The 25,158-nt window shown below is 42.8% G+C and overlaps 1 protein-coding gene across 2 annotated transcripts in view; it reads right to left on the reverse strand.

The window, feature by feature from the left end:
* Nucleotides 1–19,845, reverse strand: part of prickle2b (prickle homolog 2b) — a 45,255-nt gene extending 25,410 nt beyond the window's left edge. Inside the window, exons 1-2 of one of the 2 annotated variants that reach the window (XM_044024186.1) lie at nt 19,833–19,845; nt 3,892–4,084 (exon numbers count right to left, since the gene is read on the reverse strand). The gene's annotated coding sequence lies outside the window, so the exon portion shown is untranslated. Of the gene's footprint in view, nt 1–3,891; nt 4,085–19,832 lie in introns of those variants that run through there. The other variant, XM_044024187.1, reaches the window with a different exon arrangement.
* Between the last annotated feature and the right edge of the window lie 5,313 nt (nt 19,846–25,158).

Genomic DNA, 25,158 nt, shown 5'->3' on the forward strand with positions numbered 1-25,158 from the left:
CTCTTTCTTTCTTTGCTTTTGTTTATTTATCCTAACGTTGCTGAAGAACACGTCGCCTCTGCATCTGAGACTTCAGAGACGATTTCACGTGAGGTGTTTGTGACGAGAATCAGGTCCCGTGTTCATGTTTTCCCTTCAGCGGCCAATTAGTAAGAACCAGACGCGACATATTCCTGAGAACAGAGCAGGGATTAGACCCGTGTCCACCTGTCCAAGCTCATCACAGGCAGCCAAATGTCCTCTATACTATACTAAACTATCCAGTTTTACAGCCAAATAAGAAAAACTGCTGCTTTACTGTCATGAAGAACAAGAAAAGACTGATTTTAGCCTCTTAAGAAAAGGCTCATATAATAAAATCTACACCAGTTAAAGACGACAATATCTTTAGAACATGTTTCCAACCGGACACTGAAGGTTTGTGGTCCTTTAAATCAGGGAAAACTGGTTTTTAAACACCTTTTTACCACCACTGAATAAAGTCTATGATACCTCAAGAATACATTTCCACCTTTTTCTTAACTTTAAAGAACATTTTTCTTTTTGGGAAATTGAGGTTTCTGTTGCTTTGTAAAAGCGCTCACTCTCCCACACCAAAGCCCACAGAGAAAAACAGCGATGTGTTATTTTGTGACTTTGATGTTTGAAACCCTTTGTTTGTGTCAGTCAAAGTGACACAAACTGACCACACGAGGCAGCAGTGGACCCGCTAAAAACTGAACTAAATGAATGAAAGTAAAATAACGTTGATTAAGAAAACATAATCTACTTCAAAGGAAGTAGATTTCATTCCTCGTGCCTCCGCTGGCAGCCACGCGCGTCATAAACAAAAACCTGGACTATGACTTTCACGTAACTTCAGCTACACGCTGACTGCACACGTGACGGGATCGTGTTACTCCGCCTCCGGGACGAGTTCAGATTAGAATCAGAGAACAGTCGCCTGGTCCTGGTCCTGTGTTCGTCTGGGAAATTTGATTTAGTGATTTCATTGAGTCTTTTCACTCATGATGAAAACCAACTTTCCCCTGAACAACTGTGGCAGAAAACCACGACGTGAACGTTCCTTGTACAGTGTCAGCAGACACATGCGATCGGCCACTTTGTTAGGTACACCTGTTTGTCTCATTAACACTATTATCTTTCATATTCAGTCATGTAATGGTGGTTTCAGTTCAAACGGAGGTTTATACACTGACACAATATCATCAGAATCACCTGATACTGGCTTTAAAATGCAAGATGACTAATGACTAAAACAATAGGCTGGCGCCCTCTCTGGCGTTACAGTTGAAGTGCACGTGTCAAAAATGTTTCAATATTATTTCGTTTTACTTAAAAACAGAGGTATCAAACCTGCGGCCCGTGGGCCTATATGCAGCCCTCACATCGTTTTCATGCGGCCCACCACTTCATATCCAGTCATAATAAGTTATTTGTGATTCATTTTGCATTATGTGCTTTTGTTGTGAAATTCTGTGAAACATTGTTTTTCACTTGACCGTTTCCCTCCGATGAGACGCTCCGTGACCCGCAGGTCATTTGAGATGCAGCTAAAACTTTAAATCGACATCTGCTGCGACATAAAAATGAAAAAAAGATTCTGTTTATTTCACTACAGATGAGACTAAATGACCTCTGCGGGCGAAAAGGTTATATATCGACAAACAGTCCCAACACGACCATGTGTAGTTTTTTGCAGAGAATGACCTGGAAAACATGTCAGAGGTCAGAGAGAAACAACCAAACTGGTTTGAGAAGGTAAAACAGGTCAACAGTGACATAAGTTTCAGTAACTCGAGGCAGACGTTACACAACGAGCAAATGTAAAAACACAACACACTTGGACACTTTTAACGTTTTCTTTTACAGTCACTCAGGTCTTTATGTCACATCCTGCCTGTATTTTACTAACTTTCTTTACTTGTTTCAATGTATTTAAGGCCACATTCCTATTTTTATACATATTTTGTGTTAGTCGACTTATATGAGTGAGTGAAACGTCCTTTACTGTCAAAACTGCACCGTGCTGCAGCTGCTAAAGTAAAGTATATATAAAGTATATATTTGAAATAACCATTATTACAAGGTATGCAGAGGACTTTGAAACAGATGGGGCTACAGCAGGAGCAGCAGCAGCAGCAGCAGCAGGAGCGCCCTGTGTACCTAATAAAGTGGCCTGTGAGTGTACGAGGCATTGTTGTGACAGTCGTGGACGTCAGTAACGATGTTGCTCAGGCTTTTCTGGCTCCTGTGAGCTCAGTTTTGTCAGTCACTCCAGAGGAGACCTGCACCGCTGCTGCTCCTGCTGCTGCTGCTCCTGCTGCTGCTGCTGCTCCTGCTGCTGCTGCTGCTGCTGCTGCTCCTGCTGCTGCTGCTGCTGCTGCCATATTATTCATCTCACCGTGGCCCCTTTCTTCTCTCCGTGCACATTCATGTGTTAATGCAGTGACCCTCTTTACACTGCCAAATAAAAGCGGCCCTTCTAACGGGGGTCAATTGCTCCGTATTGAGTGGAGTAATGTCCCCAAAACAACCGGCGTGGAGCTGTGATTATGACACTTTGTTTCCTAAACACTTGACTGTAACGCTGCTTTTTCCTTTTGTAAACTGTGACGTGGAGTAAATCGTACTCTTTAATTGTTTTTAACCGTACACATGTTGCTCTGCCGATTACAGCTTCTCCTGTGGCACACGGTGAACTTTTCGACTTCCCACTTCTGATGTAAGCAGGAAATAAAGAGCTTTTCTTTAATTAAATGTGGAGGTGACTTTAATCATCGAAAACTCAGAAATCTCCAAAAACAAATGCAAACAAACGTGCTGAAGCTGACAGGAAGTCCCTTTCTTGGAGCTCATTTTGAGTCCAAATGCACAGTTAGAGGTGAAGGACATTTATATTCATTTCTTTTTCTAGTTTAAAATGAAAGTGTGTAAAAATGCACAAAAACTTTAAATTTAAGTTGTCACTTTTGTCGAAACTTGCTGTATATTGTCTTTTACAGTCTTGGTCATTAGAGGTAGATCATTTTATCATCCGCATTGCATTGGCTGATTTATTAATCACCAATTATTAACAAATGATGCACTTCTAAAATAGACGACAGTAATCCATATGTGTCAAGCCTCAGTAAAGGTCATGAATTATATGTTTCTAAAACATCATAAATGTGTTTTTTTTATCATCGTCAACACGAACATTTTAATGATGACAGTGTGTGAAATATTGTCACAAATAGAGTTAATGTGATCGATCATTTGAGATGGAGATAAAACTTAATATCCACATAAAAATGAACAGATATTATGTTAATTACACTAAAGGTGATTAAAGGACTTGTGCAGTGTATACATGTATATACTGGTGTCGTTTATTGGCAAAAAACTGCAATATTGTGCATATTAGTGGAATTTTCATGACATGAAAGTTGATTTGGAGAAGAATTAACAAGTGAAACACACACACACACACACACACACACACGCACACGCAGACAGAATGTGTGTGTGTGTGTGTTTGTTTACAGAGTCATCTACATTCCATATGGCACAGAGGCTTCACAACAAAGACCTGCAGGCTGGCAGGAGCACAGTAGCCTGGCCGTTGACGCTACAGGGGGTGAGGTGGGGGGAGAGACACACACACGCACGCACACACACACGCACACACACGCGCACACACGCACACACACACACACACACGCACGCACACACACACGCACGCACACACACACACGCACGCACACACGCACGCACACACGCACGCACGCACGCACACACACACACACACAGAACAGCAGGGTTTGAATAAAAGCAGAGTGGTGACTTCAGCCTCTGAGAAACCACGTTTCATCCATTCCAAAATAAAAGTAAGACATAAAAAGAGCTCACCTTGTTGTTGTGTGTGTTTGTTTTTTTACAAACTGCGTCTGAACACTGCGACCATCGTCCTGTCCGCTGTGCTGTTTGCGCTGTTTGCGCTGGAGCAACTTTTAAGAAGCGTCTTCCTCATCGCACTTTGTTTAACTCCTCCACGCCAGCGCCACGGAAACAGCCCACTCTCTCTCTCCCACACACACACACACTTCACTCCTCTGCCACATTTATCTCCTGCGTTTAAAAGCCTTTTGTCAACCTCCTCCTCCTCCTCCTCCTCCTGTTCCTCCGCGCGCGCGCACACACACACACACGCAGACTTGTCCTGCAGCAGCGCACTCAAAGTACGTAAAAAAACCAAAAACAGAACCGATCCCGGTTTAAGTCACAGATCCAAACAAACAGACTCCAGCGGAACCACGAGGAGGAAGAAGAAGAAGAAGAAGAAAACCAGACTCGTCCTTTAAAGGTGTTTTTTGACGCAGCGCAGAACTCCGTGTGCGCGCTCACTGAGCTGCTCCGCTCGCTGCTCGCGGAGCCGCAGACACTGCGCTTTAACCTGGAACTGACGTCAAGCGCGGGGAGAAACACACACACGGACACGTCCGGTGTCAACTTTCAAAATAAAAGCCGAAGCGTGGCGTTTACTGTATTTTATTTATATTTCCAGATACTTTTACTTTCCACTACATTTCCTCTAACTATCTTTGTTACTCCAAATAAAATCAGAAGAGGAAGAGTTGGTATTATGGTCTGGATTTATATAGAGCTCTTCTAGTCTTGACGAGCTGCTTTAGGCCAGCTTTCACCCATTCATTCACACGCGGCAACATGGGGTTAAATGTCTTTGCACAAGGACACATATAGACGAGAAGAGCCAGGAATTGAACCCACAACCTTCCAGTTAAACGATAACTCGCTCTACAGCAAATATCATAAACCTTAAGTCTTTTACTTAAGTAATATACAAAGTGACATCAAGTTCTACTTAAGTCATTTTCTGGTAAAAAAAACAAACAAGTTTACTCTAAATGTATCACCTTTAAGGGACTTTATACACTGATCATTGGCCAGAAGTCAGAAGAATACCAGTCAGTAAAAACATGCTACCTCATGGTTCTCAAAGTGTGGTGTGTGTACCAACAGAGGTACGCAAGCTTCCTCTGGTGGAAATCAGAAATACTGTTCTGCTGTATATGTGATCGGTGTTGCTGTCTGCACACGTCTGTCTTAACTGTTTTTTTGCTGCTGTAACAAGTGAAAATTCCCCTTTAAGGGATAAATAAAGTTTATCTTATCTTGAGGGTTAATGTTTAAGGAACGACCCATGACCTCGGAATGTCTGTGTGAATTAGGGGCGATACCAGAAACGTCGGCAATACCAGAAAATTCCACTTTCCAGTTACAGTCAGACATTGAGGGAGATAATTCCCTTAAACGAGAATACCCTTAACAAAAACATAAATCAATAAAAAAAAGGCTAATTTTACAAAGACAAACTGATGCCATTATATCGTTATATATTTCAACGTTTAAAGCTTTAATTTGAAGGCAGAAATGTTGACTTCCTGTCTGATTCTGAGCCATATTCCATTGGCTTTACACACACGCACAGAAACACACACACACACAGACACAGACACACACACACACACACACACACACAGAAACACACACACACACACACAGACACAGACACACACACACACACACACACAGACACACACACACACACACACACACAGACACAGACACACATGGACACACACACACACACAGACACACAAAAACACACACACACACACACACAGACACACAGACACAAATATGGACACACACAGACACACACACACACACACACACACACACACACAGACACACACACACACACACACACACACACACACACACACACACACACACACACTCCACAGCTATTCTGAACACACAACACTGACGTCCATTCATTTGCACAACCTAAACAAAGCCTTATCACTAACCCTTAACCATACTAGTTAATGTCTAACCTTTAAACATAACTAGCTAATGGCTAACCCTAAACCATAACTGGTTAACATCTAACCTTAAATCATAACTAGTTAATGGCTAACCCTAAACCCTAACTAGTTAATGTCTAACCTTTAACCATAACCACCACCTTTCAAATTCTTAGTCCTTAACTTATCCAGTCCCTCCAGAAATGAGCTTTTGCCTACCAGGACCAGGTTTTTGGTCTCTGTGAGGACTACTGGTCCTGACAAGGTCAGTGTTTATGTGTGTCCTTAAGAGGTCACACAAACACGCACACACACACACACACGCACACACGCACACGCACACACACGCACACACAGTGGTGTAATTAGCAGTGTGAAGGTTTGCCGCTCTGACAGAATTAACATGTGAATGAAACCACTTCCCCAAATCAACTGACCACTGGAGAGAGTGTGTGTGTGTGTGTGTGCGCGCGTGAGTGTGTGTGTGTGCGTGTGTGCGTGTGTGTGTGTGAGGAGCTGCAGGGAGCTGACCTGCATGGTGAGGTAGAAGCTGATTGGCCCCCTGAACAGAAAACACTGCTGTTTAACATAAGAAGTGGACATTATTACCAGAGACAGAGGGACAAAAGAGCTCAGAGCAGTGAAAACCCTCTGAATAACAACAATAACAACAACAACAACAACAATAATAATAATAATAATAATAATAATAATAATAATAATAGTAATAATAAAGTTTGCTACACAGACTCTTCAGTAATTATTAACGTCACTCACCTACAGTATGTGTTATTGTTTCATTGTTTATCATTGATGTCGTCAGTAAGTCCCTTAAATGTGATACTTTTGGAGTAAAAGTACAAGTATGTTACCAGAAAATGACTTTGGTAGAAGTTGAAGTGACTTTTTTTTATAATATTACTTAAGTAAAAGCCTTAAAAAGTTAAGTTAGTTTTTATTTATCCACTTAGGGAAAGTATTCCTCTGCATTTTGACCCAGTGGGCTGCCACACTGAGTAGCGCCCGGGGAGCATTGGGGGTTGGGTACCTTGCTCAGGGGTACCCCAGCCCTTTTTGGCCGGGTGGGGATTTGAACTGAAGTCAAGTTCCCTTTCCACTTGGCCACGGGCTGCCCCTAAATATGACATTTACTGTACTTAAGTATCAAAGTATCAAAAGTCACTTTCTGATATAAAATGTACTTAAGTTTTAGAAGTAAAAGTATTGAGCCATGGTGACTCAGTGGTAGGACGAGTTGTCGTTTAACTGGAAGGTTGTGGGTTCAATTCCTTGCTCTTCTCGTCCGTGAGCAAAGACACTTAACCCCATGTTGCAGCGTGTTAATGAATGGGTGAAAACTGTAGTGTAAAAGCAGCGCATCAAGACTAGAAAAGCTCTATATAAATCCAGACCATAATACCAACTCTTCTTCTTCTGATTTTATTTGGTAGAAACAAAGAGAGTTAGAGGAAATGTGAACATGTTTGACAGTGTTTTCCACACTTTTCTTCACCGTTCACTCTCGAGCACCAAAGTCCACAGAGAAAATCCCTGATTTTACACCACGACACACAGGACTTGTCGATCCTCCATCACTTTTAAATTCTCACTAACTCACAGAACGAGGTGAGTTTGTTCCCTTCAGCTAAAAACATGGATTTTCTCTATGGACTTTGGTTTGGGAGAATGAGCGATTCACAAACTTCAAGTTTCCAGTTGGAAAAGGTGATAAATATCCTTCAGATAACATAGATTTCCCCGCGTTAGACTGTTGGATTCTTCTTTATCTCAAACACTTGCGTGGCTGCAGCCTCTGTGTTTGTGTGACTCCTCCCTTGAGCTCCTCTGCTTTCTAATGCACTCACTAAAGGGGAAAAAAATAAAAATGCCCTAAACGCTTTCTGGCAAAACTAAAAAACAAAAAGACAGAAAGAAAGAAAAGGAAAGGAAGATTTCAGAAAGGCAGCTTGGAGGATGAACAGCAAAGGGAGAGAGTTCACAAGTAATTCAATCAAGATTTGTGTATATGTTTTCCCAAAGTGCCTCCACTGCTGCCTGTTGGCCAAACACGATTTATGAAGAAATGAAACATCTCCAGAGCTTCACAAGCAAACACAAACAGCAGCTTCTCCCTCTGAACCTCCGACTTCCCTGGAGTCACAGTGTAAAAATAAAAGTCTGCTTTTCTGCACTCACACGTGGGACGTGTCCTAATCTCACATATTACAACCTATAATCTCATCAGCTTTGGAAAAACTCAAGTATACTGACGACGATTACAGCACGGGCTGAACTTTCAGAACATCCACGAAATCCACTGAAGGAGCTTTAAAGACTCATTCATACTAACGTTAGTTTACAAGTTCACCCAGAGGAATCAGGGTGAATGCTGAGCGAGCCATCCATCCACCCATCCATCCATCCATCCATGCACCCATCGTCAAGCGCTTATCTGAGATCAGGTCACGGGGGGAGCAGCTGTAGCAGAGATCTTTCCCTGGCCACATCATCCAGCCCTGACTCTAGGGTCCACAAGACTCTCCCAGACCAGTAAGGTCTTGTTCTGCCCCTAGGTCTCCTCTCAGGTGGACTTTCCAGGAACATCCTTACCAGATACCACAACCACGGCAACTTGCTCCCAAAGGAGCAGCGGCTGCACCGCGCGTCACTCCCAGAAGACTGAGGTTCTCAACCTACCTCTAAAGGATCATAGCCACACTTCTGATGTACCTACGATCACGTTCTTTTTGTCATGTCCCATCGCTCATGACTGCAGGTGAAGGTAGCAGTGAAGATGGAGAGCTGGACATAATTAATAATTAAAACAGTATCATGTGTGCGACTGATTTACTGTGAAACAACAACGACAGAAGAACGTTTAAGACATGGTTAAATCCTAACGTGGGGTACGTGAGCTCGGAAATCCAACATCACACTCACATGACGTCAAAAATTCAGAGTTCTGACTACGAATGGAACGCCGCACAACACTGTTGTCGTTATTAGTGGTTTGTTCTGTACTGTGTGTGTGTGTGTGTGTGTTTCACCCTTCCTTGCACAGCCAGTGTATGAAATGTGAGGTCACTGAAGTCACTGCAAACAAAAACCAGATGGAAGACGAGGAAAACAATAACAACAGCACGGAACACAGTGTTTACATTGTTACATCAAGTGTCTTTGACGTCGGTCCTTCATTCAGTCCATCGTCGAATTGATACAAATGATGAAACAAAGAAAATAATAATCATAATAATAAATGTTCACATGGAAATGTTAATTAAACACATTAAACCCATTTAAACCAGAGTTTAAACTGGAACACACGCTGAGATAAGGCCGTCTAAATGCAAGATCACATATTCTTATGTTATCGTCGATACTCAGCGGGTTTTTGGGGCCAAATCACATCATTCGTTTTTTCTCCATTGAGCTTTTTATTCGACCTGGAGCCAACTTTTAAACACCATAAAAGTGAATACTGAATAAAAGCACAGAGGCCAGCTCGGGGTTTCATACCACAGATAGATAGCGTTGCCCTCGTGGACTCCTGGTATGCACACAGAGCCTCCACTTGGTAATTTTAGACAGTGCAGGCAAACAGGTTCACTCCCCTTCTGAGCGTGTTTAAGCATATTGAGGGTTTTTGTCTGAATCAAAGCACAGGAAAGCACTATTGTAAATACACTTCACCCCCGGGGCTCAGAGCCTATCTGAGGTATGTGAGCCAGTTGCGCTGCCTCAAAAGGATCTTATCCAACAAGATGGTTTTTCACGTCTCACCAGGGAAGGAACTAATTCATATACAGTCTGATATGGTCAGAAACACACACACACACACACACACACACACACACACACACACACACACACACACACGCACACTCTTAATAAATCAATGCCTTTATCTGGATTTGAGACGAGGCCAACATCCCAACATGGCCTCCCCATCTTTACTTCTAATCTGCTTTTTTAGGAACACCAGTCTGCTCTCCTTTCATGTGGCAAATGCTGATGGCTATCACTCCAGAGTCAACACACCAGGCAGCTGGGACTCACCCCAACAGCTGATAGTGAGTCAGGAGGGAGGGAGAGAACTAACTTCCTCTCCCACTTTCCTCCCACGACCCTAAAAACATAGCCTCCCTAAACGACAGCAACAAGCTGCTTTAAACCTGCGCTAAACCAGCATAAAGACCTCAGAGTGTCTTTGACGAGAGCGTATCGTGCTAATCGACATGATTTCAGATCATTTTCTGTGAGAGAACAGTTAGCAGTCACAGAAGAGCTTAACGACGACACACACACACACAACAGAAGACCCAAACGTAACAACAGCAGGAACTTCATGAAAAACCTTGGTGCGTTTCCACCAAAATGACCCCAGGGAAAAACTTTCCTCAAAAGAACAACCTACACGTGACTATAGGGACTTTTCAGATAATTAAGACATCTAGAGGGGCGGGGCTGTGAGCTGAAGACTTTCCTGGAAATGTTGTGCCCGTGTCACAATGAAAACCGTCTCTATGCAGACGACTCTTTTTTCTCCACGTATGATTTAACTTCTAAATGATCACTCACATATTCTATTCTAGCGGCAGGGTTCATTACATTACATCACATGTCATTTAGCAGACGCTTTTATCCAAAGCATTTAAACATTTGACAATAAGAGCTAGAAGTAAGTAAGAGCTTTTTTTGTCGTCGTCGTCTTAGTCGACTTAGTAGAGTCAGAAGAAATGTCGTCGTCCTTTCCTGACATTTCTTGAATCAATGCCAATGTTTGCGGAAACATTTTAAGGATGAAAATGAAATTATTTGTACAGGGAAAGTTATTGTTCTGTGTGGATCAGGAGTTTCCAAAACTCAGAACATCCAGACCAAACGTTATCAAATCAAATGTTACAGTCGTCATGCCAACTCACAACATACAATATCACAAGGCACAAAGTAGAACATACACAATATTATAGAGAGTTATTAAGCTCCACAGTTCATGTGTGAAAATGGCTGTTGACTGCAGGCATCTCCTTAGCTATGGTCTGGAGACAAATCACAGTTTATTTGATCTCGCTGGACTCTGCCCTTGGACACAGACCATCAAATCGACTAATCGGGGCTTTGAAACGCGGCACCAGCAGACTGGCCCCGCGAGTTAGAACTCTTTTTCCTCCTGTTTTTGTTCACCTGCTGTTAAATAACTTTCTTTCCGCTACATTAGAGGTGTAATGGTTCATGTGAACACCCACACGGACAGCAGAGGAAAGGGTTCACTGGTTATTTTCTAACCCAGCATCCGTCACTGTGTCGGTGGAGACGGCTGACATTAACACGGGAGATCATGCGGTTTCTCCGTCTTATCCACTCAGTGGTTTGCAGTGTTTTTCTTTATGTGCTTGGAGCATTTTAGGGCTCTGAAAAAGTGAATTAAAAAGCCGATATAATACAAAACCTTTCCCTGAACTCGTTCTCTTGGTCAACTGGAAGGAGAATCTCCAGAGTGTCCTCTGTAGACATGTGTGTTTTCACATTCAGACAATCCTGGACACTCGTGGACAATCTCCAGACAACGTCCAGAGAGCGTTGCGTGCAGGTCTGAAAGCAGCTTCAGTGCAAAGCACTGTGACAATATAAGCCACGTGCATGTGCTTCAATAATTCAAGAGATAAGAGAAGAAGAAGAAGAAGATGTGGAGCATGCACACAAACTCCAAACACAAGCAGACGGCAAGTACAAGAGCAAACACGAGGGTTATTGGTTGTGTTCACGAAAACACAAGAGTGGCATTTAGAGATTTCCCAAAAACTCTACTTCTGTGAGGATAAAAACACTTTTGCAAATTCTCATGAACTCTTAAAGTTCTCATGTGTCCAAAGACCAGCGGCTCATTAGGGGATTCTCTTATGCAAACAGCCCTCTTGTATCCATGGTTTCCAGCAGATAAGTGGCCATTATTCATCCTGTGCTGAACATTAACTGGATTAATTCTGCTCGGGTTAGTGCCTAACACTGTATTTGTGCAAAAGCCAGGGAAATGGCAAGGAAGTGATGAGAGGAGCCAGCGGGGCTGAAATTGTAATTAGCTCGGGGTTCGTTAGCACACACACACACTCCACTCATGCTGATACAGAGGCCTGGGTAAGCCATTAAGCCACGGAGAGTGGAAAGAAAGGGAGCGACAGAGAGGAAGAATTAGAAAAGAGGGGGATAAAAGAAAGAGTGAGGACAGACTTTTCACGTTAAGAGACTCAGGGCAGAGAAGTGACCTTGTGTAGTGACTCCTCCAGGGAACTGGAGCTATTTTTGCTGCTCCTGGTCCACTTACACGAGAGCTCTTCAACACACTCCAACCCTTTCACCTCTCAACATCCATCACTTAAAAAACAACAACAGTGCAGTGTCAGCGAGGCTCTATCACTCTCTACTGTACTGGACACGACACATGGAGGAGGACTCGGTCAGTCTGCGTCAGAGGGTTGATTTCTGGCCGGAATAGTTGTCCATTAAATACACGGGTATTAAAAAGTGTACGCAATCCTATGACTGTGTTTATGACACTTCCTCTCACCATTAGACAACCTTTTGTAAACCGCACCAAACTCCATGGAGAAAATCAGCGTTGTGAGCTCACAGGGAGACAGGAGGTGCTGCTCCACTGCTGCCTCGTGTGGTCAGCTAAATCTGAACAAAGGTCTTAAAATAACACATTTGAACTGAGTGATGGAGGCAGCAGTGGATCAGTAACTCCTAATAACTCCTAATAACTCCTGTGTGCTGTGATGTTAAAATCACTTTGGTGCGGGAGAGAAAACGGTTGGCGACGCAACTTAAACTTCAGTTTCAAGCAGGACAAGATTGTCTGAGGATAAGAACAAGACAACAATTTTATTCTTGAGATATCACACACCTAATCAGAGATTTTATTTCTTTCATTAGTGTTAAAAGTCTGTTGTTTTGTGTTTAATGAGAGCAAAATCAGTGTTGATAATGTGTCAATACCTCATGAAACCACACAATAACTCCTGAAATATCCCTTTCTTTTGTTATTTAAGGGAAAAATGATTGTGAAAAATATAGGGCAAAAATAACTAATCAACAATAAGACAAAATAATGATTAGTATTAACATAGTTGTTATTATTCCTCTCAGTGAGGACATTGACGTTCTGAGAGCTCGGTCTTTTTCCCTTGTGAAAGTAATCTTCTTCTTCTTCTTCTTTAAAAATAATAAAATAAAATAGCTGTTAATTAAACCACACAAATTTCTCGCCGTCACATAAATCTCACATTTATGATGCACTTGGATCCATGAATGAACCTCCCACCTCCAAACCTCCCACATTCAACTCCCGGCAGCTGAATTCTCTGACTCAACTCTCATTCAGCCTCCACTCGTGCTCCTCTTCCTCACCCTGTCATCATGACCCACATGAGTCGTGTGGGTGTCGATGTACTGATGGACCGAGTCCTCCTCTGTCCCTTTGTCTCTCTCTGTGTGTAGGGTTTTTTTGTTTCATTCACTAACTTTCTTTTTCTTTTTCATCCTCACAAGGTGAACAACTTAAACAAAACATAACATAACTTTTCAAACTAAATTCTACATTTTATTTTTTAAGAATAAGAACTAGAAACACAGTATAACACTATTCTTTTTTAATTTTTAAATCCCTAACCCTACTATAAATTGGATTTCGGTAATTTTCCCCCCCAAAGATTACAAAACTAGTGTTTCAGGGCTCCCAAAAAACATCGGCCTTAAACCTCCTCTCACGTTTGTTTCCGCTTCTGTAACAAATCCCCTCACAGCCTCTCACCTGTGGCCGCAGGATCGAGCCGACCGACCACATGTTACGTCATGAATAATGAACATTACGCGTCCGCCGGAGTGTCATTGTGTTCCGTGCAACATGAGCCTGTATTTTTCACAAGGACGCGCAAAAGGAACAAAAGTAAAAGTCGACACACAGAGGGCTTTTAATGTGAAAGATAAAACCAGCAGCACATGTGTCATAAAGGACAAGCGCGAGAATATATAATCAGCTTCTGAAGCACAACTATTGTTCACCAGATGCTTGGTAAAATCCATGAAGTTTAAAGTCCTCATGACGTAGTGTTTACGTAGTGTTACGTATTACGACTCGTCGCCGTACTGAGCAAAACAACGTAACAAACCATCTGCTCAAGATGGAGAGGCCAGAAAATGGTGGCATCGACAGGAACATACAGCGTTCATGAAAAAAGCAGAAGAACAACCTCTAAAATACAAAAAGGAATCATGGAAAATGGCTATTTTGATGTTATGTGGTTATAAACAGGCATTAAAGTGACATATAAAGCTACATATTAATAAATAAAGCAATACAATGTGGATTTTGGGAACTGTTAAACTACGTTAATGCTGCGACATTTTCATTTGAAAATGCTGACTTTAAACTCTGCGGCGCAGTCCACACTAACCTGGTATTTGAAAACACAGACGTTTTTGTCCAAGGCTGTTTTTTCTTTCATATCTGTATTTAATGCACACGTAAACAACTAGTTCTGAAATGCTATTTCTTTTGAAAACAGGTTCTCAGAAATGCCACGCTTGAATTTTCACGTGGACGACCAATGCGCTGATTTTGGAAAATGAAAGCTTGTTCTTGCTCTGGCTGTTGTCGTCCTCTTGTGTTTGGTCTGTTAGCTTTATATACATGTTATATGTTATTATACAGGCAGTGTTTAGAGTCCTTTTGACGATGAAGACATTTCAAACGATGGCGCAAACACTGTTTACGTTTCGTTATTCAACGGTGTAGATAATACAGCAAAAACTACATTAGCATCATCATCGCGGCAGCATTTTCAAACCTCATTTTCAGGTCTCACGTTTGTGTGGACATCGGGCAAATCCAGATTGGACACATTTTAGAATGAAAACAGAGTTGTGCGGTAAGTAAAATGAGGAACGAGGTCTTTGTCCCAATGATCCAGTATTTTCATTGAGTGTGGACTCCACTTTCCCCTCTAATTTTTAATTTTAAACTCCAACACGCAGCTATGTTAGATTTAAATGTTGTGGGTAAAGCACTGAAAGACAGGAACAGTTCATCCAAATGGAGTTTGGCTCAATCCACTGTGGAACAAATGCGGATTTATGAGGCACCTGAGCTTAAACGATGCTGAAATGATTGAAAGCAAAGAAAACTGAGACTCTTTCCACACTAGAAGTCAGAGTTTTCCCATCACGGGCGCAGCCACTGTTTGTCCGTGCGGTTTGGGGTGAAAATAATTAACGACGACAAAATAACACAAATATGAGTCATGAGAGTTATGTGGGAATATAAATCCTGTTTTGATTGGACCAGTTTGTCGTCGTATTTATAGACCGGCAGCGACGGCATGTAGAGACGTGTTCTGTGGTGGGAGGAGCAGACGCTGGCGCTGCTCACACTTTAATCTCCATCGTCTTCATGAGCATTTAATTAGCGACTGAGGTTTGAGGGATGTTCCTGCTTCAACTGCACAAAATAACACTTAGTGATCTACTGTTTGACCACGTACAGACAGACAGACAGACAGACAGACAGACACACCACACAGACACGAAGACAAAGCGTTCAGTGGATACAAATAATAAAAGAATTAAAGACAGACAGACTTTAAACAAACAGCTCGCTCTCCCACGCCAAACTCCAGAGAGAAAATCACTGATTTTACCTCACACGGACACAGGAGCTGCTGGTCCACTGCTGCCTCGTGTGGTCAGTTTGTGTCACTGAGGTAAATCCGAGCAAAGGATTTCACATTTGAAACTACTGATGGAGGCAGCAGTGGATCAACAACTCCTGTGTGCTGTGACGTTAAAATCGATAAAATATCATAAGAACATGTTTGAAAAAGCAACAAACATGTTCTTATGATATTTTATAGTGGGATTTTATTTAGTCAGCCTTTTGTTAATTAAGTAGCTGTTTTTCCTTTTGTCCCCGATGGCAGCCATGTTAAATGATTACGTTAGTACGACTAGAACTGACTAAAACACATGTTAGTGTGACTGAAATTGTTCTAAATAGAACAAAATACGTCATATTGGACCCTAGCAGACTGAAGGTGGACACACTTCACTCTAAAAATCCCTACTAGTACTTATATACACACATATACACACATTTCTTCCGACTCTACCTCGACTAAGACGACAACAACAACAAAAACAAAGAAAAAACAAAACTTGTACATCGCACTTCTGACTAGCACTTCATAGTTTGATCTATTTGAAGCTCTTACTTACTTCTAGCTCTTATTTGTACCCAAATGTTTAAATGCACTTTTGTAAGTGGCTTTGGATAAAAGCGTCTGCTAAATGACATGTAATGTAATGTAATGTGAGTCCTGGGTCTTCCCGGGGCCTCCTCCTAGTGGGACGTGCCCTCACCGGGGAGGTTGTCCTGGGAGGCATTTACAACCACAACCACAAAAATATATGGGTGGGACCATATGTTAATATCAGGTCCAAACTGGGTCTCGATCTTATATCTGACAAATACGGAGCTGCGGAGGTTCATGAATGTTGTGAAGGAGGACATGAGGACAGGTGGTGTAACAGAGGAGGACACAAGGGAGAGGGGGACAAGATGGATGCCGATTATTTGCTGTGGTGACCCCTAATGGGAGAAGCGGAAAGAAGTAGAAAGGAAAGAAACGGGGCCTCAGTCTTCACCCTATTGCATCTTGTTACATTGTTTACCCGAACACACACACACACACACACACACACACACACACACACACACACACACACACACAGGTCAATAATGTCTCCACAGGGTCCTGGAGGCCTGTGGAGATTATGGATTGTGGGAGAAAATGTCATTTCCAAGATGTGACAGACTCGTGGTGGATTTCATTGGCCAGTGATGAACCTGGGGCTTTATTGACTGATCACTGCTGAGAGCTTAGACACACACACACACACACACACACACGGACAGATGAGGCAGCACACGAGGAGCCACATTTAACATCCACACATTCAGAAAAATCAACTTTGACCAAACCAAGGTTTAACTTTGCAGGGTTCTTCCACACTAGAATAATCCGGGGGACTCGGTTCGATTCAGCGGGGAACACTGAAAAATTAGCTTTGGTCCACCTGGATTACATCACTCAGTTACAACAGCAGCACTGACCAGGAAGAAGAAAACCTCGCCTCATCGATTGACCAGGACCCGAAATGGAACTCCATGTCCTTTAGCCGGCTTGTTCACCACAAAAACAAACAATGGAGCAACACCAACATGTCTGCAGTCTTGGGGTTTCTGTTTTTACTTTGGTGTTAGCTAAAGCTAAAAGGCGAGGCCGCGAGCTATCCTCACTTCCTCTCTTTGGTTCTCTGGATAGTCGGTTTGCATTTCCAAATTTAAGGCTGCGTTCACACCAGCTCCTTCTTCATCGAACCCTAGTTGGTTTGCTCAGAAAGTCCTAAAAACGTAGGTCTCGTTTGCTTCAAGTGAACCAAGGAAGCGGACTGCAATGCAGGGCGTTGTGGGTAAACACAACCAATAGCCGGGAGAAATGGCTCTGATGGGATCTGATGCAGTTCTTATGTTTTGCTCTCATGTGGCGGAAACAAGTTTTCTTGTTCATTGTTTGTCTCGTCTTCAGTAATTCTTGATGCAGCGCCACCTCTGGCGGTGAGGGCAATACGTTATTCAAAAGGTTTGGTGCAGTGTAAAAGCAAACTGGGACCGGCTGAATGTTACATCCCCCAATCGTAACAAGTCTAACGGTGTGAGCTGCACCAGGGTTCACTTTTCAGGAGGACCAGAGTTCCCTCGTTTGGTCCGCACCAGAGTCTGGATGAGCTTTCACAGTCGAAGCTTAAGGATTATCCGAGGAAACAAACTCTGTATAATGTTCTCTATAATGTTCTGTGAGCGTCAGAATGAGGCCTCTGTCAGTGTGTGAGAGGCTTTTTCTTCACCCACTTGCTTCCCCTCGACATTCACTATTTAAAGCACGGTCCATGAGGAGGCAGTGAACTAAATCACTGCTGTTTACACCAGAGCCGCTGTTTATTTGAACTGTGAACCTCCGTGTGAGGTGTGTGTGTGTGTGTGTGTGAGAAAGAGCATGTGAGGTGAGGGGGGAGGGAGGGAGGTAGGGAGGAAACACTTCCACACAAAAGCCAGTGTCTCGCCCGCAGATTTTTTCACTGCTCACCTCTCTAACACACTTTTCACAGCACTTTTATTTGCCCCGTGGGCTCCTGGCGCTCCTCGGGTTCTCCCGGCCACAGACGGGCCTCTGTGCGGCCCGGCCGGGGCGAGAGGACGCGGAGAACAGACCTCTCTCCGTGCAACACCACCCCCACTTGCCCCATGGTGCTCCAGACACAATAATGTCCTTCTGCCGACCCACATGACTTCACAGCCTGTTCTTACACATTCACATATGCTCAGACATGCACTGGCACACTTTGGACCGTGTGTACAGTAGACATTTAAGAATGCATGTAATTGTATGCGTCATTCCATAGAGATCGGCTCACTGTTTACTTCAACAGTAAAGTTAGTGTGGGTCCGAGCAGAGGACAAGACGACCTGAGCGTCAATGAAGTCACTGTTTCTAAAGAAGCAGACTGACGGCAGGAGCGGCGAGGAACTTTCACACGTGAGAACAAAGACGCTCACTGAGCAGCACAGAATATATATATATATATGTGTATATGTACATAAACATAAACACGCAGAGCGCTCACTGTGCTGATACACTGCACTCGCCTTCTGCTGGGGACTTTTTTAAAGAGACAATAATGAGTCGCACTAAAGTGGAACCAGCAGCTTTTCCTGCCAACATGGCGGAGTAAACAAACCGAGTCACCTGACTCTATACTACTGTGTTTTTATTTGAAATTCATACAAAACTGCTTCAAGACGGTCTGCATCTGACATAATCTGCATCCATCATACACAGAGCGATGGATACGCTGATACACTGCAGTCGCCTCCTGCTGTTGACAACGAGTTTAGTATTCAAGTACAAACAACAGCACAGGCGTCTTCAGTGGTCACGAAAACACCGTTTCACACTTTACTCTGATCAAACTATCAGGCTCATAATAAAGATGATATAACATCTTTTCTTTTGTCATCACATTCCAGAGCAGAGAAGAAAAAGCTGCTTCGAGTTAAGACCATGTCAAATAAGTCATCGTCAGCATCACTTCCCTTCACACGTGCTGACAAATGACCAACACTGGGATACTTTAAAGCAACAGCTGACTGTTTTTCAAAGTGTAGCCGTATAACGTACAACAACGCGATCTCAGCGAAGACACATGGGAAAAACTGATTTTAGCCACTAAACAAAAGGTTCACCATATGTCTAACATATCTTAAAAAATAGGCTCAACACTTAATTCTACAATAAATCAACCATTTCTGGAAGTCACTTTATAAAGGACTCACTCCCGGCACCAAATTCCATAGACAAAAAAACAGTGATTTTTACATCACAGCTCATAGGAGTTGTTGCTCCAGTGCCGCCTCCAGTCCAAATGTGTTATTTTGTGACTTTGGTGTTTAAAATCCTTAATTCAGATTCATCCACGTGACAAAAAATGACCAGACAAGGCAGCAGTAGAAAAGCAGCTCCCGTGTCCGTGAGCTACAAATGCTGATTTTCTCTGTGGGATTTGGTGTGAGAGAGAAAACATTTTACAAACTTCACAATCAAGCCAGGACAAGTCTAACAGCAACATATTCTTAAAATGTCATACACTTAAAAGTGTAGTGTTCAATATTTAAACACAAACAAATGTCTGTCAGTAACTCAACAATACAAGTTCAAAACACTTGAAATATCCCTTTACATTCTTTAAACTGCCAAAAAACATGACATACATTTTCTAGCTGTGCATGATTCTGCTAGCCTCTGTTGCTGGGCTCCACATCTGTCACTGGCAACATCTGCACAAAACCACACACACACACACACACACTGAGAACAAACACTGGACACACGTGTCAAACAAAAGACATGTTCAAGACATTTGATCGCAAACAACCACACAACCACACAAACAACCACACCACTGCGAAATTCATGCAAACCCATTAGCTAATGGCAGGCCCACCAATCATGTCCGCGGACATGCTAATCTCTGAGGAGACACTGTTGATATCCACCATGTGTAATCCCAGCGCAGCCCTGTAAGCTTAAGTATGTTTAGTGCACTGGCTCTCTGGTATTTAGGGCAGTGAAACCAGCCAGTGAATGTAAATGTCGTGTGTGTGTGTGTGTGTGGTATGCAGGACTGCAGGAGTGTCACGGAATCCCCATCATGCAGCACGCTAGAATCAAAATGACAGCATTTTGGCAGCAGGCTGCTCGTCTCTTCTGCAGCTGTTTTCATGAAAGTCAAACATCAAAAACTAACAGGAGAACATTTTACTAAGTTAGGAGTTAGATCACTGCTGTACGACTTACTCAAAGTGAGCACAGAAGACGGATTCATGGGACTCCACGTGTATCGTGATCACAATCCAACGCTAATTAATGCTAATATCTTGTTTATTGTACATGCTTTTATTGCATTCCACAGAGTAGGATGACGCACAGTTCATCAGAAAGTTATTGTCGGAGGTCTGGAATCAGGTTATGTGATACATTTCTGGATCTCTGTGGTTTCAAAGTCTGCTGTGGACTGGTACTGATGCGTCCACAAGCTTTTCCTACCAACATGGCGCTGTAAACAAACTGAGTCAACAAAAGCACCAGGGGGCGGTACAAGGATCAGATATAATCAGTCCGTCAGGTTTCTGCGCTATATAGCTCAATCTCTGTCGATTTAAAGAGTACCGTGAACTCTGACAGCGTGAAACTGGCACTGGTTTGAATTTTTCTGCCGAAGCTTTTCCTGCCAACATGGCGGTGTAAACAAACCGAGTCACCTGAACCAGTTCTGAGTTTCAAATACTTCATTTGAAATTCAAACATATGGAATGGAAGGCATCATTTGTAGAATGAAGGATGTAGAGCGACTGAAAGTAAGTGAAAACAATGCTTTTGGTTCACAGCTGTCGGTCGAGTTGTGAACCAAGCACAAAGTCAATGTGGGCAACGAATGTTCTGATCACCCAGACTAAAATGCAATCCCACAATTTTCAACCAGGAGTGTAACAGAACACACTGAGATAATGTGGACGGCATGTTTTTAAATGAAAACAGAGTAGCATGAATGGAGCCTGAAACTGATAGTACGTGTTGTTTGCAGCTGAAAATCAAGGTGTGGCCAATAAAAAAACAATCGGGAATGCCAGTAAGGTCTCTAAGGTCTCATTCAAAGCTGTTGGTTTCTGTTCATCCACACTAAAAACGCAGCCATTTCCACATGAAAACTGAGCCAGAGTGTTTTTTAAACTCAAAACACCTGGCTAATGCGGAAGGCAGAAATCAGAATTGATGCGTTTTTACAAGAAAACGTAGTAGTAATGGATGCTGTCACGGCCTGCTCTCTATCCTGCAGCCCCATGAGAGGTTAGCTAAGAGTGCAGGACAAAGACAGAGAGCGAGATCATAAAAGCAGATCATAAAAGCAACATCAATGGACAGATAGAGTGAGCGAGAGAGGGAAACATAAAAGTGAGTGTGAAAAACAGGAGGGTTTGTGACACCACGCCTGAGAGCAAAGCACAATGGTAAAAAAAAAAAGAAAAAGGGATGTCATCACCAAGCCCATCCATCTGCAGCCAAGCCACATGCCAATACTCTAATGTATTCTTTGAATCTGACCTATGGATTCATGGCTGTTTCTCATTTAAATGAATGCAAACCTGACAATGGCATACGAGGACTCTCGCGTTGATGTCGATTTCCTGCTGCTGTGACAGTAAAAGGGTCCTGTGTGTGCAACCAATATGCAACTTTGGCCCTCCTTATACGTGCCATTAAAAAGTGTTTCCTGTGATCGGATAGCGATCTGAATGTATTAACATGTGTCTCCGGTGTCCACTTCAAGATCCGATCGCTGTCCGATCATAATAATCCCACCTTACGACTTCTCTTTGCTTCTCAAAGCGGGGGAAGAAGTCAAGTGGAAACCGGACGAAGGCACACGAGAATGTGCAGTTTTGCCGCCACCGTCACGTTAGCTGTGCTCGGAGCCACCAATTACCTCACATCTGGTCACAATGCGTGGTTGGTGGGCGGGCAAATGGGGTGACAATCCGTCCTTGGGTGTATTTATTTACACCTTGCCGTCTTCTTCTTCTTCGGGTTGGAGTTTGTACAATTAGTGCAAACTTTGGGCACATGCTCGTTTTGATTGTATTAATGAGGCAATGCTTATATGTATGTATAAAGAAGAAAGGGCAAGATGGAGGTACAGTAGATGATCCACTGTGGCAACTCATAAAAGGAGAAGCCGAAGGAAGATTAAGTGTTCCTTCGATGAGTTCTGTTTCTATGAAGACATTTCTTGACACAACTTTTTCATGTGGATAAAGCCTGAGTGGGGTGTTTCTGATCAGATCTGAAGTTCAGGACAAATTGGGTGGATTGAGACTTGAACACTTGTGACAGAATCACTCAGGACAGAGGTTAATACCATGTCTGAACAAGAGTGCCGGGGTCTCAGTGTTCAGTCAACACAACCAACAGCAGGCATTGAGCCTCTAAGCTGACCCTTTAACACAGGGACCTACTGAAACCTCCTCATTGATCTCTATTGATCAAGGGCCCTTTTGAATTTCTATGCTGCAGCTGACCCTGCTTGTCCATTTAAACCATCCCTGAATCCCTGTGCCGTGTCCTGCTTCACCATCTTGAACTCTATTGATTACACATAAAAATACACAAGCAGAGTATTTCAGCCGATCCTATTGGGACAGACTTTCATTTTCTCAAACAATACGCGGATCAATGCCGCTGGATGAGTCAGAATAATCACAGGATTCCGCTGATCTCATTGGAAAACGAATAGATATACGTGTTGACAAAAACAATGGGATATAAATGTTGGGAGGCGGATATGAGCAAGCAGATTTTTTGATGACAGAGCACAGAGCTCGGGGTGCAGACAGCATGTACTGCACAAAACATGAACCCCCTTCCATCTGGGAAACATTTAGTTCCCATGTGCAATTCATTACATATTTCTGGAAACGAAGCCACGCTCAGGTCTGTAATCTGTTGATGGGAGTTTATTCCCGTTGTTCATGGTTTGGTCTGTTGTGACAAAAGTGTGGAAAGCAAAGTTTTTCTCAGAGGAGTTGATGAAGAAAGACTTGCATGGTTTTCTTTGGGGAGGGGAAGTCAGCTGAAAGAGAAGACATCAACTGAGAAATCTGTGAAATCCATACTACCAGGTTTTCACTTTCAAATAAGAATGATCTATGTCCAGATTAGAGTTTCACTTCCATATCAGAAGTAGATTTCATCCACACTAATCAACCATCTTGCATATTTTCTGACAGTGCTACTAACAAGCCACAACACTGAGTTCCCACACCTTGGTTGAGATCAAATTCAAGGATTTTCCAGGACCAATTTCCTTTAATTCAAAGACAACACATATAAAGATGAGAAGAGGCGCTTAAATGAAAATGGAGTAATGTGGATTTTTGCCTGAAACTGAAAGTAATTGTTAAGAGTGTATTTAATACACCAGGAACTTGTCTTCTGAGAGTTCAAAAAAGGTGCTTTAGTGCCCAACTACCGACAGGCTAGTGGAGGATGGGTTAAATGACTAATAAAGGTTTAATTGGATCCAAAGCGGAATTTATGCATGATTTAATGAAAACAGCATAGTGTGGATGTAGCCTGGAACTGAAAGTAGTCAGGTCAGTCAGGAAGAAAACCTGGGCATCGTTTTAAAAAGGTCTCTGTCTCTAAACTTTCCAGACTAAAACACATCCTGGAAATGTTCAATACAATAAAACGGAGCCAACAGCACTTTCAAACACACTTGAAAACACCAGAATCGTGTGGATGGCAATTTTAAATGAGGATGTGTATCTAGCCTGGACCAGCCCGTCCAGACTTAACTGCAGTCTCTGAGATTTCAAAACTAAAACCTCTGCAGCGTTTTCAAAATTCTCCATTTTTGTCGCAGTGTGGATGACACATCTGCAGCAGAGTCGATGGCTTTTAAACAAAAACAGAGACGTGTGGATGCAGCCACAACTCAACAATGTTAGCTCTGCCACCACCAGGTTTTTTACACTCCCAGAATTCCCGGCTGTAAATTACTGCTTTAGAGCACAGGGGTGAAATTCATCACCCCCGTGGTTCGGCAGACTGAGTAAACTTTAGTGATCCTGTCACGTCCCGCAAACTCTGATCATCAACTTGAGAAGGTCCTGGCCAACTTGACAGTGACGTGGCTGTGGCCTGCAATTTAAAATTCAGTCAGTAGCAAAGTATAAAAGAAGAGATTAGACATACCACTGGCACCTGAAACTCTCTGACTATGTTCCACCTTCTTTGTTTCATCTGCACTGAAAACAGTTTTTAGTTCAAGAGCACTGACTTTAGTCATTGTTCCCTCCAGCTGCTTTCAATATTAGGCTACGCTAACCATCTTCTGGCTCCAGGTTCATACTTAATATACAGTTATGGGAGTATTGCAGTATGACATGAAATGCACACGCATGTTTACCTTCAAAAACCATTAGTTTAACTCACAAACCTAATATACGGCACATTATTTGACTCGGATCAAAATGAGCTGATTCTGCGTCCATCAGAAAGTCCAATATTAGAGAAATACGATACATCTTTTCCATTACATCCAACAAAAGTAGACGCTGTGTTCGCTGTTACATTAAACCGCATTAGGTTCTTCATGTTATGCTGCTGCTGCATGAATAATCACAGAGACCGTACAAAATTGATTCCATTTCTGTTGCTATTTAATGCTTCATAACGTGTGTATTTTGGATGAAAGTGGGAGTGGAAATAAAAAACACATTCTGGTACACAAAAATAAAACCCCACATCAGTAATTCATTACGCTTCCCTGCTGGAAATAAGTTATAATTTTCTTGCAAAACATCGCTGAGTCCATTACCGTTCATAGCGGGGCAAGAACGGCGAGTTCTTGGTTCCTGACTCTGACCCAAAGCCACGTTAGATCTCCAGACCAGCAAAGGCAGAGGGGGCATGGCTTTCATAAACACAGTCGACACGGCGCTTTCATATGTCGTGCACGGCGCTCGTCTGAAACCTCAGTGCAAAGCCTCACCCAGCCTCCTGTTTGGAGGCTGCACCCTACTGGTGGCCAGCTACCGTGTCCAGTGGCTTTC

Source organism: Solea senegalensis, linkage group LG4 (genome assembly GCF_019176455.1).
Source record: "Solea senegalensis isolate Sse05_10M linkage group LG4, IFAPA_SoseM_1, whole genome shotgun sequence".
Lineage (NCBI taxonomy): Eukaryota > Metazoa > Chordata > Actinopteri > Pleuronectiformes > Soleidae > Solea > Solea senegalensis.